This window comes from Dermacentor andersoni, chromosome 10, assembly GCF_023375885.2.
Source record: "Dermacentor andersoni chromosome 10, qqDerAnde1_hic_scaffold, whole genome shotgun sequence".
In the NCBI taxonomy this organism is placed as follows: domain Eukaryota; kingdom Metazoa; phylum Arthropoda; class Arachnida; order Ixodida; family Ixodidae; genus Dermacentor; species Dermacentor andersoni.
Genome location: NC_092823.1, coordinates 84526472 through 84531926, shown reverse-complemented (window position 1 = coordinate 84531926; position 5455 = coordinate 84526472). Strand labels below are relative to the sequence as shown.

Below are 5455 nucleotides of genomic sequence, written 5' to 3'. Positions count from 1 at the left end.
AGTGATGAACGTTGATAGCAGATGTAGGTTCGTGAGTAATTATTCTGTTCCAACTGTGCCTCGGTTGAAGAATTATCGGTAGGTTCCTCCACGATATTTATTCACGTAGAAAGTTAGGCAGTTGTCCTGAAAAAAGAGTCATTTAGCTGACTTCATATGCGCACAAATCAGTTTTACATGTCTCTTCATTAAAATAATTGCGAATGGTTTGACAGTCTACTACTGAGTTGCAAAATGTGCCCTACATGCTTGGTAAGAACGCTGATTAAAAAAAAAACGAGATATAGGAATCAACATTTCAGGAAGTCAAAAAGAAAACTTGACGAAAGTTTTAATCAGTTGATGAATTTTTATATTTTTGCCAGGTAACTAGCTTCAGCAGAAAAAATTCTAAGCGCGACACCGTTCTTAAATTTTAGCAAGATTTAATTTCGGCCATGAATTTTGATTCTTAGAGCAGTATGACGTAAAATCCCAGGAAACATGATGTATTTTCCTGCCAACATTTCCCAATTGCAAATACTTTCGAAGTTATCTCTCAAAACAAGGATATCTATATATGCTCGTAAAAACAGCGGTGTAGATTATCAGTGGCACTGATGAATCAAAGTTCCGTGGTTGGGGACTTGGTGAAATATATCTGCTCCCTAATCACGGCAGTCTCGATTATTACCACAGGACTCGTCCAGTCTAAGAATGTCGGCAAAAACTTCCGTACGTGGTCTTCTAAGTACAAAATAATTTCTTTTTGTTTCCCCCGTCATAAAGCTAAACACATCCTTCGCGGTGAGAGAATAACCAACGATTCGCACTTCCTTTCTTACCTTGTCAAACAGGTGTCCAAACAAATGAAGGAAGCTTAAGCTTCGGCTTTAAATGTGAAACCCGATAGCATTCAAAGATCCCTGACTGATTCTCACGCTTCCCAGCAGCTGCAGCGTATGTAACCGTAATGTTTACCGGGAAACGCTGGCCGCGAACACTATGCGCGAAAGCGGGCTTTGTGGTTGAAACGTGGCCGCCTGCGTGGGTCGCGATGCGGTGGAGGCGAGCGCCAGCTGGAGGTATTGCAAGGAACCAGGCGGGCCACTTCATGGCCCCCGAGACACGCGGGCGCGGGAACGCGCAAATGGCGGGCGCCGTGGCCATTGTATGAATTGTAGAAACGCTGGAAAAGGGGTCTCTTCGAATTTTCACGTAACCTGATTATGTTACTTCGTATAGTAGAATTACAATCGAAGAGTTATCGTGTAATTAGGTTGTAAGTTGTAGTTTACGATTTTTCCACCTATTCTAGCTTGAGAAATTCAATTAGTTCAGTAAATTTCTTGTGTCATATGGAGGGCCTGGGAATGTGTGGTTCGAAAACCTTTTTGCCGAAGTGACATCCAACGCCGACACTAGATTTTCTGCGAAACAGGCTGCTTGACGCTGTCGGGTTATTATTGCAAATGAACTCCTGTAAAACGCAACTTCTTACTACACCTATAAAATACAATTGCGAACATACCACGCAATGTGGGTTCATGGTCCTCTGTGTGGCCAGTTTTAGTTGGGGGCTGTCCCCAACCTCTGTCACTGAAGGGAAGTACACGCGATGTCATTCTACAAATCTTGTAGGGACAACAATTTTTTTAGCACCTCAGGCAAATTTATACTATCGCCGTTATGTTCCATATATAGTTCAAATGCGATAAGAATGCGGGAGTTGCGCGCTCATGTGAGGGAAAGCTTGTGAGAGTAAGGCGATAAGGGTCATAACTTGATGCACTCCGTCTTCCCATGCGTATAATATTGGCGTTCACGTGACGAAGACTCCCGTAACTGCGCATAGCTGTCCGCGCGGCTGAACAGGAAAGCGACCCGTGTGCCGTATCTAGGAGGTATCTTCAAAGGCAAGCTAAGATGGCTTGTGGCTTCACGCCCACTGCCGCGCCACCAGCCGAATGTTGCAGGTGGCGTTAAGCTTAGGGCGACACCGTAAAAGAAAGCAGTTGTACGAAACGTGTGCTCCCCGACGCAGGCGCTTTCTAACTACCCTTGTAACAGTGAGTTCAGCAGTTATATAGTGAGATGTGCTTCTGTTTGTTTGTGTGCGGGTGACAACATGCTTATCACCTTTCTTTTAATAGGCGCATGTAAACTGCAATTATTCAGCCGATAAAACTAAGAACCTTACTTGGTGTAATTGTATCACAGATTGTATCACAGATCTCTGACAATGTTTTCTGTTTCGTGCAAAACTGTGACTTTTATGATCGATTAGCATTCTTGGGATACTTCACGCACTATTCACAGGGTGCCCTTTCTATGCCCGTAATCGGTTTCAACAACTGTGGTGTTCGTGTGTGTGGCACTGCGTATGTGCCACTATTCAACGAACTTCTTTGATGACAAGCTGACAGCTGCCAACAGTGAACAACTGGGTACGCACACAACGTCTTAACGTGAGTATGTGCATAAACTTTTTTTTTCGGTGGTTAGCATGAATAAATATTGGCGATTCCATTTGCTGAAATAATAGTTACCGTCTCATCCACGTCTCCGTTGTGCACAGGTCGCTAGTAAAGCTGTTTCGTGCATACACACCCGAGAAAACACGATCATTCTGTACGTTATTTGCGACCAATTCATTCACGGGTGGAGGGAGCGGATTTATACAATCCCTATGATCCCTATTATCTCCCCTATTTTCTCCAGTTCTTCTTGCTGGACATGTTGATTCATTAATTGATTGGTTCATCTGAACGTTTCATGGCTTTTCTTTTTCACATGAAATCTAGTTTTGTATTTATTTACAGTGGTGGACTATCCAGCCAGATGTTTAATGCGAGAATCGCTGACAAACGGAAGCGAAAATCTACTGGACTTCTCAGCACGGTCTACTAATGCGTAAGCTTTGTTCAGCTTGGCTGTGACTTCGTTTATGCTTAATTTGGTTACTTGCTTTTCCTAGCTTATGCGCGTCTACCCGTGGCCTTTTCGGTGGCAAAGAATGCTTAGGCATTAGTAGGCTATTGTCAGATTTTCTCGCCGCATTCGGTCGCTTCAATGCAATTTGCACCAGTCGAGACGGAACGCAGGGCACGAGCGGGCCTCGACGGAGCAAAGCGGTCGAAAGGGAACACCAGCTGCCGCAATATCCCGTGAGGCGTTGCGTGAGAGGAGAGTGCATCGAGGGGAAGCCGCGTCACCCTCGCTGTCGCTCTTGCAAGCCTGTTTTATGTGCACGTTCCTTGCGACGGCAGCTCCCGTCTGCGTTCTGACTGCGCCCCGGTAAAGCCCAATGAAAACGCGCGAAGCGTCTCAACGTGCTCGTTTGCCCGCGAGGTGATCCTAACTCAAAGGACGCTCAGCAGCGTTCAATAGGAGATTGGCCCACCCAAAAACACCAAGTTGGCTCAGACACAAATTTCAATTCGGCCCAGCATTTAAGTAGTTCCAGACCCAAATTTGCAGTGGGCCCAACCGCACAATTCAGTTGTGCAAACCGCAAATACAAGTAGGCCAAGAGTGAACATGAAATTGGCCTACTCCTCCCGAATTTGAATTTGGCTAACAACCAACTTCCAGTTGGCGCATCCCTAAGTTTAGCTCGGTCCACATGCATATGTAAAGTTGGCCCACCATCAGATATCAACTTGGCCCACCCCCAGATTTCAACATCGCCATTGTTCAAGCTTTACGTTTCCCGTCCCCAAATGTATTTTGAATTTAAGTTAGCCCACCCCACATTTAATGTTGTCCCACCCCTCATTTAAAGTTGGCTCAGCTCCAAATTTAGGTTGGCTCAGCTCCAAATTTAGGTTGGCCCACTATCAAATTTCATGTTGGCCCAGATCCAAATTTCAATTCGCCCAACATCGCCTCCTCTATATTTCTCAATGCCAGCCAGATACGTCCGATCAAGGAACTTCGTCAATGCCGGGAAACTCCACCGCTTGCATTGCAAATCGTCAGAGGTGCTGACAGGGAGCGAGTAAATCTTTTATTTCGAAAATATGGAAAGATTAGCGGGGCTTGGCTACACCCTTTAGCTCATGCGCTAGAGGTGACCTTGGTCTCGCGAACGGAAGTGGCCTCCAGTGTAGCGTTGATGATATTCAATTGTGTTTTCAGGCCCGAGCTGCCCATGGCGGTCTCCCCAAGGTTTTGTTCTCGATATGTCATGCATGCTTTTTCTTGGGGTATTGCCAAGTTATGTGGAAGAGGTATGCGATGCCACTTAAAACATTGCAGTGGGGATCCTAGATCTATCGTAAAACGTCATGTTTGCAATAACATTGCCTACTTACGCGACTTCGGCAGGAAGTAGCAGAAACAGTGGTAAGGAGGGTTCATATTGCAAACAGAAAATAATCCACCGTCGATAAGGCACCGAATTGCACATTCCTGAATGGCTGGGCATCCGTAGTTACCTGAGAAAGAGTTGCACATAAAAAATGAAAACTGATATATTCGCTGGTCATATTTTCTTTCGCTTTATTTTTCACTATCGCAATGCTTACAAACGCTGCTAAGTTGCAAAGCACGCGAGAAATAACGAATTTCGGATTTCGTGAGTTAATCACGGCTGAGCCAGAAATTGCCAAGATTTTCTTAAATAGGGAATTCAACAAGGCCGCGCGATGAACAGGATGTAGTGCCTATTTTAAAAAAAAGAATTCACCGACGATTGTGATGCTCCCTAATGAATAATTTCTGCGCAGCTCTATACGCGTTTTCATTTCGCGATATATTCAGGCATCGCACAGTTCACCGCACTGACTGGCTGAGCCGCGACATGCGGTGCTACATATAAATGGTCCACAAAGTTGCCGCTTCCAGGCAATTGTTACTTATACGACCATAATCTTTACCGAGAACGCTTGCGGTGAACGCTATGCGCGAAGGCGAGCTTTTTCCGATTAATTTTCTTTGCCCCGCAGGGCCGGTTCCGCCGCTGTTGCGCTTGCGCGGACGTGACACCATTTCGTGATGCCTCAAGGTGCCTTTCCTCCTCCTCCACTTTCATCCTCGCACTGTCGTTGCTGTCGCCGCCTTTCACCCGCCACTGCGCTCCGCATTCACTCTTTCATCGTTCGCCGTGCTCGTTCACTCGGTTACGCCGAGGGAAGGCGAGGCTCACCGACGCTCACCGCAGGAAATGGGCGCCTAAGAGCTGGGTTATAAAAATTGGGAGTTTCTACTCACTTTGGTAAGCTTTCACAATTCTTCGAGCATCTCTGTAGTATCTAACGCCGGCTTCCTGTCCTGTAAATGAGAAATACTTGCGTTCGTCCTCAAACTTGTATATCTAACGGTAATGACGGAATGCATCTAGGACAGTCAGTCTACTATTCAGAATACAAACATGTACAATGGAAGTAGTCACGACGTTAATTAAAAGGCAACATTCTTGGGAAGCCAAAATATTCTCGAATTGTTAAAAATATAAAAAGTGACTCTCGTTATT

At 45.5% G+C, this 5455-nt stretch overlaps 1 long non-coding RNA gene across 1 annotated transcript in view; it reads right to left on the bottom strand.

Annotated features, from left to right (window-relative positions):
- Positions 1 to 5255, bottom strand: part of LOC129388346 (uncharacterized) — a 5279-nt gene extending 24 nt beyond the window's left edge. The window contains exons 1-3 of the long non-coding RNA XR_008615316.1: positions 5194 to 5255; positions 4296 to 4418; positions 1 to 126 (exon numbers count right to left, since the gene is read on the bottom strand). The exon at positions 1 to 126 is cut by the window's left edge and continues 24 nt beyond it. This is a non-coding gene — a long non-coding RNA (uncharacterized lncRNA). The remainder of the gene's footprint in view (positions 127 to 4295; positions 4419 to 5193) is intronic.
- Positions 5256 to 5455: the final 200 nt, after the last annotated feature.